Source organism: Cherax quadricarinatus, chromosome 11 (genome assembly GCF_038502225.1).
Source record: "Cherax quadricarinatus isolate ZL_2023a chromosome 11, ASM3850222v1, whole genome shotgun sequence".
NCBI classification, from domain to species: Eukaryota; Metazoa; Arthropoda; class Malacostraca; order Decapoda; family Parastacidae; genus Cherax; species Cherax quadricarinatus.
The window spans coordinates 53553854-53569488 of record NC_091302.1 but is presented as its reverse complement, the minus strand read 5'-3'; positions in this window follow the sequence as shown (position 1 = coordinate 53569488).

The window sequence follows — 15635 nt, the reverse complement described above, 5'->3', positions numbered from 1 at the left end:
GGCAAAGTAACCTATTTTAAAATCAGTGGCATCAGCAACTTAAGTTGGCAGCAGTTTTTAACTTCTTATACTTAAATTACAAATTATCCAAGAGTATAATTTAGGTTTAAGTTAGGTTACCGCTTGGCTATAGTTATCCAACAATATAATACAAGTCAAGTTTAATATAAGTCAAATTTATATATTGGAGGTCTCTTCAGATGTAAGAGAATTTTGGAGATGTTTTCAGACCAGTGATCACTTGGGAATGTCAGTGTCATTACTGACATATCTAATTATTAAATGATCATTAGATAGAAGAAATAAGACACACTGAAGTTACTGGGTGAGCCTGGGTTAAATATACATAATGCAATACAGTACAGTAAAACCTCTGTTGAACAGACTAACTAGAGCAAGCGGATGTACGATAATGGCTATTGTCCACAACTCCCAAATTATGAAATTAAAATTTTATGATCTGGTTGGGTTCTGAAACAGTGGACTTGGTCCGCTGATGCAGAAGACACCAGGACACTAAGAATATGGGTACCGTAACCTGTAATCTTACAGTAAAACATGGTAAAGCAATTTTATAGTACTCTTGTGGAGAAAAGATCTCCAGTATAAGGGGGGTATCTCTCAGCCCCCACAGCCCTCTCAGGGACTTAGCCCTATCACAAAAGACTAGTGGACTCTTCCTTCCTCCCACAGCAGTTTTATGAGGAACACGTGTACGAGGCATCTCCATGCACGGCTCTCTCCTTGCTAATATTTCTGATCAGCTATACAGTTAGGGTTTAACGAAAGTAATTACTCTTTTTCCCCAAAGGAAAATTAAGAGAAAACTTCACCCCACTTGGTCTACAAGTTAGGAACGCTATGAATTCTAGCCTACAGCTAAATAACAAGAAACCTACCCTCTTGTGTTAATTCTGATTGCACAGATAAGCAACGAGTGGATATAAAGCTGCACTCAGCAATTCTTTTGTGGGGACGCTGTGGTGGATGCTGGGCAAGGCATCATGCTAGGTTGAATTCAGACAACTTCTCCAGGGAGGTTCCTTGATGCTGGTAAGGGGCTCTTGATCTAGGGAATTGGATCTGTGCTCCAGTTCCTTGAATTGAGCCTGAATGCCTTACATCCCCCCCCCCGCACGGGCGCTGTATAATCCTATGGGTTTAGCCTCTTCAAGGGGGGTTCCTTGGGGTGGTGAAGAGGCTCTTGGTCTGAGAAATTAGACCTTTAGGACTCCTTCCTTAGACCGAGCCTAATTACCCCTTAATTAATCCCCCCTTCCTTATCCCATCCTCCCTATCCCCCCTTTTCCCTTTCCTCTCCCAGCCCTCCCCTTTCCCCGTCCCATTTGTAGCCTCTGGGCTCCTCCCCTCTGGCATTATGGTTTCTAGGTAGGGGGAAGTATAAAAGGGTTCATTCCGCTCTGTGGTGTTCCTCGGGTGTGGTGTAGTTTGCCGTGGAATCTGGATTACCTGGAGGTGCCCTGCTCCCTTCCTGGATTTCCGGGAGGTGAGGCTGGGTGTTCTGCAGGTGACGGGTGTATCTCCAGAGGCTGCCTGTCGGTTCTGGGAGGTGGCAGCCATAGGAGGTATGCTTTGTGGTGGGTTTCCGACCGCCCTCCCTTTTGTCCACCGAGATGGCTCGGTAGATGTGAGGATGGTATCCTAGAGCACTGGTTTATTGGCGTGAAGGGTAGGTTATGGAACGGGTTCCATGCTGCATCTGCACTGCAGGTGGTCTCGGATAAGAGGGGGAATTTACGGCCTTTTTATGCCTTCTAGTGACTGTCCCTCCGCTGTCCCTTTCTTTTTTTTTCTTTTTTGTTTAAATAATAATAAGAAAGAAGTACCATCATCATGGAGTCTTCGTTCCGTGATAACCCTCCTCCTTCCAGGCCCCTTTATGTTACCACATTCTATTCTGACCCAGCTTTGTTACTGGACCATTCTCCAGACTTTTCCCATATCCCTGTACCTTCTGCTGGTGAAGTTTCGTCACTTGCTCTAAGATCCCATTCCTTGGATCGTGTCTGGCATAGTGACATAGCCAGGATCTTGGTAGAGAGGCTTCACAGAAGTTTATGATCCATACTAGTGAAATAGCCAGGATCTTGGTAGAGGGTCCCCTCCAGGGAGGTTCCTTGATGCCGGTGAGGGGCTGTTGATCTAGGGAATTGGATCTGTGCTCCAGTTCCCTGAATTAAAGCTGAATACCTTTTATCGCCCCACATGCGCTGTATAATCCTACAAGTTTAGCACTTCTCCATGATTATAAAATATTTGTTAGAGGGGCTTCACAGGGGTTTATGAGCCCTATCAGTGACATAGCCAGGATCTTGGTAGAGGGGCTTCATTGGGGTCTATGACCCCTACCAGGGACAGCAGGGATCCTGGTAGGGGTCCTCACTGGGGTGTATGACCTCTACCAGTGACAGCTGGGATCCTGGTACGATAGAGAGCTCTAAACTCCAGGGCTCTAATGAATCCTACCACAAGTTCCCGAGAGAAAAGTTTCACAGAACTGATCCATGACATGGGTTTTCTTAGGAGGCTGGTAGGAATTATGCAGCTCTGTATGACCCTAGTAGGTTTAGCACTTGGTTTTGTTATAATAATGGTAAGAATTACGTCTGCAAACATTATCATGAAACTGCTTGTGATTGACCTTAATACCAAGAGGAATAGGTTTATTTAGGCTTGTTTCTGCTGGCTCAAAACTTTCCATAGTAACCCATTGATTATTATTACAATCAATAGTTAGTGGTATACTCACAAGGGTCTTACTGCGCTGTCTGGTAACCCAAGCTGCTTCTCTAAACTATTTTTATCTGCACCTGTCTTATTAAGTCTCCCCCATGAATGCAATACCGACCCATAAGGTAGCAGGAACGCCCCTAAATAGGCCTATCCCTACTGGCTTGTCTCCCCATAATACTGACCTATAGTCTAGCAGGGACACTCCTAAATAGACCTATCTCTAAAGCCTTAAATTTCCCACATGAATTTAACACTGATCCATAAGCTAGCAAAAACAGCCCTAAATAAGTCTATTCCTACTGGATTAACTCTCCCCATTATGACCCGTACGGTTTTAGCACTTCCCTGAATGTTAAAATAATCTGCCCTTCATGTAGAGCACTAGTGGTACAACAATCTCCTTTTCATGTAGAGTACTAGTGGTACAATAATCTCCCCTTCATGTAGAGTACTAGTGGTACAATAATCTCCCCTTCATGTAGAGTACTAGTGGTACAATAATCTCCCCTTCATGTAGAGTACTAGTGGTACAATAATCTCCCCTTCATGTAGAGTACTAGTGGTACAATAATCTCCCCTTCATGTAGAGTACTAGTGGTACAATAATCTCCCCTTCATGTAGAGTACTAGTGGTACAATAATCTCCCCTTCATGTAGAGTACTACAGTAGTGGTAAAATAATCTCCCCTTCATGTGATAAAGGAATAACAGGAAAAGTTGGTAGATGGATATATAATTTCCTAGCAAATAGAACACAAAGAGTAGTAAACATAGTAAAGTTTGAGGCGGCTACTGTGAAAAGCTCTGTTGCACAAGGCACAGTAATAGCTCCCATCCTGGTCCTCATCCTCATATCTGAGGATAAGATAAGATAAGATTTCGTTCGGATTTTTAACCCCGGAGGGTTAGCCACCTAGGAAAACCCAAGAAAGTCAGTGCGTCATCGAGGACTATCTAACTTATTTCCATTGGGGTCCTTAATCTTGTCCCCCAGGATGCGACCCACACCAGTCGACTAACACCCAGTTGCCTATTTGCTGCTAGGTGAACAGGACAACAGGTGTAAGGAAACTTGTCGAAATGTTTCCACACGCCGGGAATCGAACCGGGGCCCTCCGTGTGTGAAGCGAGAGCTTTAGCCACTAGGTCACCGGGCCACCATATAGGCATGTAAGCCACAGCACCGTGTCTTCCTTTGCAGATGACACCTGAATTTGCATGACAGTGTCCTCCTCTGAAGACACTGCAAGACTCCATGCGGACATCAACCAAATTTTAAATGGGCCGCAGAAAACAATATGAAGTTCAGTGATGAGAAATTTCAACTACTCCGATATGGAAAACGTGAGGTAATTAAAAATATATCGGGGTATAAAACAAATTCCAACCACACAATAGAGCGAAAAACTAATGTCAAAGATCTGGGAGTGATCATGTCAGAGGATCTCACTTTCAAAGACCACATTGTATCAATCACATCTGCTAGAAAAATGACAGAATGGATATTGAGAACCTTCAAAATTAAGGATGCCAAACCCATGAAACTCTTCAAGTGGCTTGTTCTATCTAGGCTGGAATATTGCTGCACACTAACAGTATCTTTCAAGGCAGGTGAAATTACTGACCTAAAAAATGTACAGAGAACCTTTGCCCACATAACTGCGATAAAACACTTCAATTACTGGGAACACTTTAAGTTCCTCAACCTGTACTCCCTAGAGCGCAGGCGGGAGAGATACATGATTATTTCCACTTGGAAACTCCTAAAGGGATTAATAACAAACTTGCACACGAAAATCACTCTTTATGCATGACCCCCTCGGGTTGAGCGCTCCATCATGAGTAGTACTGATAGTGATGGTGTCGTAGTGTCATCTAGTGGTGGTAGTCAGAGTTAGTTAGGTCATCAGTGATGGTGTTATAGTGAAGTTCAGGAGAGTGACCAACCTCAAGGGCACTAAAGGTCAGTGGAACTTAAGTGGTTGCATAAGAAAGACGTGTTGCTCTTCCTCCTGCCGCTCCGCCAGCTTTACGGCTTCGGCAACCTCTTAATACACCTAAATAACGTAAGTATTGTCTGTTGACGTGTTTGTAAGTACAACAGCAGAGTTGAGCTGCAGCTCTTGATCCTCGCCACCAGTTTGGTTATTTTAACCCTTTGAGGGTCGACAGGCCCTCTCCGAGACTCGTTCTCAGGGTCGGCCAAATTTAAAAAAAAAATTCTTATGAAAAGATAGAGAATCTTTTTCCGATCATAATGACACCAAAAGTATGAAATTTGATGGAAAACTTACGGAATTATGCTCTCGCGAAGTTAGCGGTCTCGGCGATGTTTACGCATCAGTGATTTTGCCCACTTTGAGCCCCATTTTCGGCCAATTCCACTGCACTAACCGACAAAAAACATGAAATATTTCGCTAGAACTCCATTTTTTTCTATCGAATGAGTGCAAGAAACCACCCATTTACCAATTTCAACTATCCAGTACAGTGGTCAGAATTTAGCAATTTTGCCAATTTCACACAAATTTCAAAAGATGGCAATTTCCGAATAGGGTCCAGAATAAACAAGAAAGACATTCCTGGCACTAAAATGACATTTTCTTTGTTCATTAGTCACGTCCCAAGGCCCCTCTTACATTCTTTTGCTTTCCACTTTGAATTTTTATTCTCACAAAAAATAGAAGATTTACTGTTATGCAGACTACTGCATTAGTGTAAAAAATGGTATAAATAATATTGGCGCACTTGCAAAAGAATATTAGACTCACCAGTTGACGTGTATTGGACGCTTGGTATGATTTATTTACTTCTGAACTTTGGTAAAATTCGAACATTTCTGCTACTTTGAGCTCAATTTCAAGGTACTTTTCATTGTAAAACCAGTCAAAATCATCTCAATTTCTGTAATATATCTTCTATTCTATAAAATGAGACCAAGAAAACTAGAATACAACAATAAATACCATACGAAAATACAGTGCAAAGTCGCTGTTTTATTCCAAAAAAACGGTCAAAGTTTTTTTTTTCTCATTATGCACTGTGTGCTGCAGGATTTTTTTTATACTGTGCACACTGACCACATAGACCCATTCTTTCATATGTAGGCCTACCAGCTTTCTCCCACTAGATTTGAGGGCGCTAGAATTTTGGTGTACTAGTACGTCAAAAACCGTGGGTCGTAAGCCGTACTAGTACGGCCGAAACCCTCAAAGGGTATTAATAGTCTTAATTTTCTTTGGGGTCTAATGTCTCGGAGGGGGGATAATTGACTTTAGTGGAGGGGTTTTGATGCGAGGAACTTGAGCTACTCCCCTTCCTCTGATCAAACAGTAACTCTCACACTAGGCGTTACATAACCCATAATGGTCTATGTAGTTCTGGGCTATTTTTTTCCATTATTGAAATATAACTTTAAGGTCTCTTGATCTAAGTAACTTGAGCCTTGTGATCCAGATATAGGTTCCATGTAAACAAATTCTGAGTCATTGGGTTAATGTGTAAGAAATATTGATGAAAGAAAATATAGTTTTACTATGTTAAACATGAATGGATATATCAGTCGGGCAATAATGTTAGTTTATATTATATGGTAATGTTTGTGTGTGTAATGTTGATGGTTATAATGTGTATGGTCACTGTCTTGAACACTGTGCTTAATTGTCCACTTATTGAGGAATATATAGTATAATAACCTATGTGACATGTCAAGATATCTTATTAATGAACATAAGATACCAGATATACTACCTGGACCTGGAGTTTACCTGGAGAGAGTTCCGGGGGTCAACGCCCCCGCGGCCCGGTCTGTGACCAGGCCTCTTGGTGGATCAGAGCCTGATCAACCAGGCTGTTGCTGCTGGCTGCACGCAAACCAACGTACGAGCCACAGCCCGGCTGATCCGGAACTGACTTTAGGTGCTTGTCCAGTGCCAGCTTGAAGACTGCCAGGGGTCTGTTGGTAATCCCCCTTATGTGTGCTGGGAGCCAGTTGAACAGTCTCGGGCCCCTGACACTTATTGTATGGTCTCTTAACGTGCTAGTGACACCCCTGCTTTTCATTGGGGGGATGGTGCATCGTCTGCCAAGTCTTTTGCTTTCGTAGTGAGTGATTTTCGTGTGCAAGTTCGGTACTAGTCCCTCTAGGATTTTCCAGGTGTATATAATCATGTATCTCTCCCTCCTGTGTTCCAGGGAATACAGGTTTAGGAACCTCAAGCGCTCCCAATAATTGAGGTGTTTTATCTCCGTTATGCGCGCCGTGAAAGTTCTCTGTACATTTTCTAGGTCGGCAATTTCACCTGCCTTGAAAGGTGCTGTTAGTGTGCAGCAATATTCCAGCCTAGATAGAACAAGTGACCTGAAGAGTGTCATCATGGGCTTGGCCTCCCTAGTTTTGAAAGTTCTCATTATCCATCCTGTCATTTTTCTAGCAGATGCGATTGATACAATGTTATGGTCCTTGAAGGTGAGATCCTCCGACATGATCACTCCCAGGTCTTTGACGTTGGTGTTTCGCTCTATTTTGTGGCCAGAATTTGTTTTGTACTCTGATGAAGATTTAATTTCCTCATGTTTACCATATCTGAGTAATTGAAATTTCTCATCGTTGAATTTCATATTGTTTTCTGCAGCCCACCGAAAGATTTGGTTGATGTCCACCTGGAGCTTTGCAGTGTCTGCAATGGAAGACACTGTCATGCAGATTTGGGTGTCATCTGCAAAGGAAGACTGTGGAAAATACTATATATTTTCCGGAAATACGGTAATTTATAGGTAAATAGATGCCCTATATTGTATTTAATAAAAGTGCATTTTTAAAAGAACAGACAGTCGCCATTTTGGTTTGAATGAGCCAAGTAAACGTTAGTGTAATGGGAAGAATTTTTCGTGCTCTAGAGGTTAAAACTGGACTGACACCTCTCAAATAGGCGAAATTGTTGTATGCACAGTCCTGCATAACCTGAGATATCAGGCGACTGGACAAGACAGCTCCAGGAACCTCAGATAAGTCTGTTATGTTATAACTCTGGCCAGTTGTTAATTTCATGTATAGACAGTGAGGTTTTCTGAGTATGATACAACTTAATCTCCAGTTAAATTGGTGAGTGATTTTTAAGATATTCTCCTTCTGTTATGTATTTGTGTATATATATATAACCATTTATTATTTTTAATATACAGTCCACAAATTTATACATTTATCAGCATTAGCTGGTCTAGTGGCTAACGCGACGGGCTGGAGTTTTGAGACTCTATGACCGCAGGTTCAATCCCGGCCAGGGGTATGGTTTATCAGCATTCCTGGTGATGTATTTTTCATTTGTAAGTAATAGGTCCAGAGCAACTTGTGGATATGACAGTGGTAGGTATCGAAGGAGGACATTTTTTGTGACCTAGGTGTCCCAAATTCCTACTTGTCTAACTGATAAATAATAATTATCTTTGTTAATTTACTGTTATGTATATACTAATGATACATTCAGATAAATGCAGTTTTCCACATTTAATTTGCCTGTTGGTCCTTCTTGAACTGGAGGTAATTAGTGAAGTCATTAATTAGTTAATTACTTAATAATTATATGTGAAATGACAGGAGGTGGATGTTAAGCTCACAAATTTACTGAATGTGTAGTGAATTATAATTATTACAATATTAATTTTGATAAGTCTGGCTAAGTTTATATTAATTTGTATAATATTAATTTGATAAGACAATTCTGGCCAAGATTTATATCAGTGATGTGTAATTGATAAGAAAAGTGTGTCTAAAGATTATAATGTGTATAATATTAATTTTGCTATGCCAAATTCTTGCAAGGATTTATTAATTTGTATAATATTAATTTTGATGAGCCAAGTTTGGCTAAAGGTTTGTATTAATGCACATTTAAAATTATATTATAATTTTTTATATGTAATTGCTAAGCTCAAGTAGCTAGGATTTATTCAGAGGTAAGTTGTATCAGTGTTGTAAGTTGTAATCAGTGTTATTATTAAAGTTGAATTTAATACATTGTATCATGGCTGAAAATGAGGAAATTAATGTAGAAGAGAAAAATATGGAATATAGAGCAAAGAAAGCATCAATGCAAGCTAAAAAAAGGCATGTAACAAAAACATACAATAAATGCTTGGAATTAATGAATCAAGAAACTGTGAATACTGATAATTTAAAATTGTATTTAGATGCTTTAGGTAATAGATATGATTCATACAAATTATATTACAACAAATATGAAGGAGATTTGTTAGTAAACTGTGTAGATGAGACTGAAGTAGATCTCATGATTAATCAGTATTATGAATTAGAGGAAAAGATTTTCTTGTAAAAGTCAGGCCTTGAATAAATTAAAATGTGTAAACCAGACAGGTAATCACTCTGCTCCAATAAATAATGTCTTTGCCAAAACTCCCAGAATTGTGTTTGCCTGTGTTTAATCCTGGAGAAAAATGGGAGGAATTTAGGTCAATTTTTAACTGACGGTGACGACAACGAAATGGACTAAATATGACAAAAGAGGGACCGGCATTCAAGTACCAGACCTGCTGCCAGACGTGAACCAGACATGAGACGTTTTCCACTACAATGAAATAACTGATCTCCATATCAACTGCACCAGTGTTTAACGGGAAGACAACATGGCAGAAAAGCTGATCAACTAAATCTCCAAGGAAATGACAGGTCTGTAGGACTTTTTTCTTCAGTGCCAAACGAGGGAAAGAATTAAGCATTTAAACATGGCTGACCGGCATCCAAACAGCCGCTACTGCCAGACGTACAACTAGCAAAGTGAAATTCTCATCTTTACTGACGTTCATCTGTTGACAGTAGCATCATATCTGTACCGCCATCATATCACCTGTACCAGTGCTAACGAGAGGGAAACACAGGAGACATCGTCAAATCAACAGTACAAAACTCCAAGGTTATAGGTCGGATATCCCTCAGTGCCAGTCGTGAGAAAGAAGTGAATAGTTAAACAGTCAAGGTTAATGTTTTAGTAGCTGACCTATATTCAACTGACCTATATTCAGCTGACCAGTGTACAGTGAGAGAATTATAGCAGAAACGCCAAATATATCTATAAACTCAAGGAAAGTCAGGTTGTAGGAGGCGTTACTCCCCTCAGTGTTTTAAAAATGGCTGAGTCAGCAGACCAGGTCAGGAGACAACAACACCACACAACCCCCGATAAATGGAATTGAGGGGGATTTGGAAGGATAAAACCATGGGTTAAACCTTTCTGATCTACCAGAATGGAAAGGAGTTAGAAGTTAATTGGTGAAGCCAGACTGTGAAGTGAGATGGGAAGGGGAGTGTGTAATAAGGGGTTAACTGTAAGGGTTTTGTGAAGTTAAGGGAAAAGTGAGCAGTGAAGAGGGTTTTGAAGATGAAATTTTACTAGTAATTCAGTGGTGATTGCTAAAGCAGATACTAAGTGTACTAGGGACTGGAAAAGAGAAATAAATATTATTGTATATGAGTAAAAGAGCGAAGAGTGAAAATGGCAGGCATTAGGGGGGTACAGGCTGCCATAATTATATTTATATTTCTTCTTCAATTCCATGAAGAAAGAAATCAGTCATGGGGGCTGGAAAAGGTGAATGGAGTAACAGCGCCCTGGACAGTAAAAGCCCAACAGTTGCCATCCTACCAGAAAAGTAAATGTCACTATCGCCACAAGGTATGGCAACACCGCATACCCAAACAAAAACAGTGGCACACAGCTCTTATTGTAGCGCTCTTAAGTGGTGATATCCAAATTAATCCAGGACCTCAAACTATTGTGCAGAGGCAAAACAGACAGATAAATGACGGCGATAATGACGGTCTAGTAGCTAGGAATGATAACCTTAACTCCATATGTAATGCATACATAGGTCAATGTGAGACAATACAGCCATTATTATCTCAAACACTACCAAACAGGTGCATACACTGTACTAAAGTACGCATGAAAAACAGAAAAGGCACCTTATGTAAAATGTGTAAGGGGTGGGTGCATGATGGATGTATGTACAATTATAGCAACAGTGCCAGAATTCATTTTGTGTGTAACAAATGCACTTTGGCACAGTTACCCTTTAGCAGTGATGACATTGATTTACCTAATTTTAATACAAATGACCCATTGCCATATATTGATGATTATGATTGTTTTATGAAAACAGGCCTTCACTTTATTCATGTCAATGCAAGATCACTTCTTCCTAAATTGGCAGAGATTAGGATTCTAGCTAACAAAATTAGGGCGGCAGTTATAACCATCTCTGAATCTTGGTTGGATGATACGGTGACTGACGACGAGGTCAAAATAGATGGTTACAAAACGCTTAGATAGGAACAGAAAGGGTGGTGGAGTATGTGCCTACATTAGAAATGACTTAGCTTACAACCCAAGACCTGATTTAAATAACAATAAACTGGAGATTCTATGGTTTGAAGTGCTGCTTCCTAAGACCAAACCCATCTTAGTAGGAACTAGTTACCGCCCTCCTACCCAGGACCAGTTCTTAGAAGACTTTTCCAGAGTCTTGTCCGGAGTTTTTATTTATTTATTTATTTCTTAACAATTTGAGCACACATACAGAGGTACAAAAAATACAGATAAGAGCAGCATGCCAAAGCCACTTATACTATGCATAGCATTACGGGCTGGCTTAAAATTAACTTAGGATTAACTAAGCAATGATGAAATCAGTGATAAAACATTAATGTAAACAGATTACTATAAAGCACAAGTGAGTATTACAAAGACAGGTCATATGGTTGCATGCATTGTTGTACATTCAGTCGTATGAAGTATTATGTTAGGTAGTGTATTTAAAAAAATAATAAAGTTAGATTCGGTTTTAGGTTTAACATTTATGTGATATAATTGTGAGAAACATTTAAGATATACAATTTATAAGGTTCAGTTATTCAGTATTTATTTGGTTTTGGGTGAGTAAGTGATCTTTGAGAAGAGACTTGAATTTATAAACAGGTAGTGTTTCTTTTATATTTACAGGTAATGAATTCCAGATTTTAGGGCCTTTTATGTGCATTGAGTTTTTGCATAGTGTGAGATGGACACGAGGAACATCAAAGAGTGATCTGTGTCTTGTGTTATGGTCATGTGTTCTGTTGAGGTTGGCAAGGAGATGTTTGAGGGGAGGGTTAATATCAGAGTTAAGTGTTCTATGTATGTAATAGGTGCAGTAATAATAATGGATGTTTTGTATGGTGAGTAGGTTTAGTGTATTGAATATTGGTGGAGTGTGCTGCCTGTAGTGAGAATTTGTTATCATTCTAACTGCAGCCTTTTGTTGGGTAATTAGTGGTCTGAGATGGTTAATTGTTGTTGAGCCCCATGCACAAATTCCATAGGTGAGATAGGGGTAAATAAGAGAGTGATATAGGGCCAGGAGGGCTGACTGTGGAACATAGTACCGTATCTTCGATAGTATGCCTACAGTCTTGGAAATTTTCTTAGAAATTTGTTGTATATGTGTATGAAATTTGAGTCTATTATCAAGGTGGATTCCTAAGAATTTTCCCTCTTTTAGCTTTGTGATAGGTGATTCGTTTATCCTTATGTTAAGAGGGACATCTGTAGTTCTGTTACCAAACTGAATGAAGTAGGTTTTGTCAATGTTTAGTGTAAGTTTGTTAGTCCTCATCCAGGTAGATATTTTCTGTAATTCGGTATTTACAGTATTGGCTAGCGTGACTGGGCTCGGGTGAGAGAAGACGTATGTAGTGTCATCTGCAAATAGTGTGGGTTTGAGTAATTGCGAAGCATTTGGAAGGTCATTTATGTATAGGAGAAAGAGAAGAGGGCCAAGGACACTTCCCTGTGGGACACCAACTGTAATTGGTTGCGCAGAAGAGTTTGCCCCATTTGCGTACACATATTGGCTTCTGTTGCTGAGGTATGACTTGAGGTAGTTGAGGGAGTGCCCTCTTATACCATAGTGTGACAATTTTACGTGGAGCAAGTCATGGTCAACTGTATCAAAAGCTTTACGTAAGTCAATGAAGATCCCCAGTGGGACTTCGTTTTTCTCTATTGCAGTGTATATATGTTCTAGCATGTGTATAATAGCATCATTAGTATTTTTATTAGGCCTGAATCCAAATTGGCAGGGGTTGAGTATGTTTTGGGAGATAAGGTAGGAGTAGATTCGTTTATGAATTAATTTTTCGAAGATTTTTGAGAGAGGGTGTAAGTTGGATATTGGCCTATAGTTATTCAACTCTGGTCTCCTCTTTTGTGGATCGGGGTGACCCTTGCTATTTTGAGTACTGTAGGGAAGGTGGAGGATTCAATGGATTTGTTAAAGTGTTGCAATGATTGGTGATAGCACTTGTGACACTTTTTTGTATATAAAGGGTGGTAAGGTATTTAAATCTCCTGCCTTGTTTTTTAGTGCGTTGATAATAAGGGAGACTTCGTATGGGTTAGTCGGAGCTAGGAACAGTGTGTTCGGGTAGTTGCCGGTGAGGTAGTCATTTGGTGGGGTATCTGAGCTTGGGATTTTATTGGCAAGGTTTTGTCCTATAGTGGAGAAGAAATCATTGAGTCTGTTTGCTGTTTCTGTTGGTGGGAGTTGGGGTTCATCTGATTTTGCTAATTTTATTTCGCTATTTCGTGATATCTTTTTTGTTCCCAGAATTTCTGATAGGGTTTTCCAGGTCTTTTTTATATCACCTCGTAAGTTGGATAATCTGTTCTCATAATACAATTTTTTTGCCCTTCTTATCAGGTTGGTTAGGATTGACGAGTAACGTTTTGTTTGGTCTCTGGTTATGTGACCCATTCTGTACTGTTTTTCATATTGGTGTTTTGTATTTATGGATTTGAGAATGCTGGGTGTTAGCCAGGGACTGTTCAGTCTCTTAGCTGTCATCTGTTTAGTTTTTTTAGGGCAGTGCTTGTTATAGAGGTATTGGGTCTTTTTTAAAAAATTATTAATACATTCGTCAATATCTGTATAGATTTCTAGCTCAGTGTGCCAATCAATGTTTGCTACTGCTGTTGTGAAGTTATTAATGGCTGCCTCATTGTGAAGTCTGAAGGTGACTTTAGTAGTGTCTTGGGGTAGTTTACCAAGAGTTGTTATGAGGAAAGTAGGGTAGTGGTCTGTGGTATTATCTGTAATTATGCCTGATTTTAAAGGGGATATGGTGTTGGTCCAGATGTGGTCAAGTAGGGAAACACTAGTCTCTGTAACTCTTGTAGGTTTTGTTACTGTTGGTAGTAACATACAGTTACTCATTGTGTTTGTGAATTCAGTAACGTGTGGGTCCTGGTCTTGCAGGAGATTTATATTGAAGTCACCTGAGAGTAGTAAGTGATCTTTGTTCATGTGTGCATCAGTTATCATACTTCCTAGGTTTTGACTAAATTGGCTAATGTTTGACTGTGGAACTCTGTAGATGTTTATCAATGTGAGAGGTTTTTGTAGGTATTTGGATTTGAATTTAGCTATTATATATTCCCCATGTTCATCCCTTGTGCAAGTATTAGTGATACATTCTAGTTGGTCTGAGTAGTATATAGCAGTGCCACCCCCTTGTTGGTCTGGCCTACAGTTGTGTATGGCTGTGTAACCAGGAATGGCATAGACATCTGTAGTATCAGGCTTTAGCCAGGTTTCAGTTAGTGTAATGATGGACATATTGGCATGCAAGGAATTTAGTAATGCTAGGAGGTCATCATAATGCTTGCTTAAAGATCTGATATTGTAGTTAAAGATAGTTATGTTGTTGTTGGCTCTGAGAAGTGCCTTTGATTGTTCTGCTGTGTAGTAATTACAGTAACTGTTTGAATCATTTAAGTCATTAAATAAGAGGTTGGTATCAGGATCAATGCTTGTAATTTTTTTTTTTTTTTTTTTTTTTTATTCACCGGTATTCTCCCGGCCCGGGTCTTTTCCAAGTAGTGGTGACCCGGCCTTGGCTCCCTATCTGGGGAGTGTCTCGAGACTTAAGTCTCCCATGGGAGGAAGGACAAGTACCTCCTCATCTTTGGGACCAAGTGTCCCCAGGCCTAGCCACATTCCCCGCCCTCACGGGGCTCGTAGGGAGAAGCTAGGCCTCTGGTCTGCCATCTACCCCACCTCGAAGGAGCTGCAGATGGTAGCAAGCTCAGGCTGCTTGTAATCATAAGATTTGTAGTGAATCTATAGTTAGAATTAAGTATAAAACAAAGTAAATAGTCTTAAGCTAAAAAAATAGCACCTGAATTATTTAACAAATGTAAAATAATGAGCTAAGGTAGTTTTTTTTTTTTTTTTTTTTTAGGCTAAAATAAAGGAGACAATATAAAAGGGACTAATACAAATAAAGTGATGATCAAATAATGGAGCTTGGGAATATGATAGTAGGTAGTACTATAAAGGTAATTATTTAAAGTTAGAATTATATTATAAAATTATAATATAAAAGGGACTAATATAGGTTTTGGTGAACAATAAAGTGGTAATCAAATAAATGAGCTTTGGAATATAATGGCAAAATTGTGAACTTATTCTACTTTAGCACCTGAGAATAGCACCTTGATTATTTTAACAATTGTGAATATATAAACTAGGGTAGTTATATAAAGCTAAAAAAAAGGAGAAAATATATAAGGGACTAAAATTAAGTAATGGTAAACAAAGTTAAATGGACAGATGGTAGGAATTATAATATAAACTTATAATATAAAAATACAATTTGAAATGGTACTTGCAATTGCACTAGAGTCTGGTATAGGTTGTTGACAAGATCAAGATTATAACTAGATTTAAATTGACAAAATAAAATTCACAATTAAAGTACCAAAAGAATAATAGTAAAAAAATAACAATGGTAATGTCTTGGTTATAATATGATAGTAAGATGGTAGACA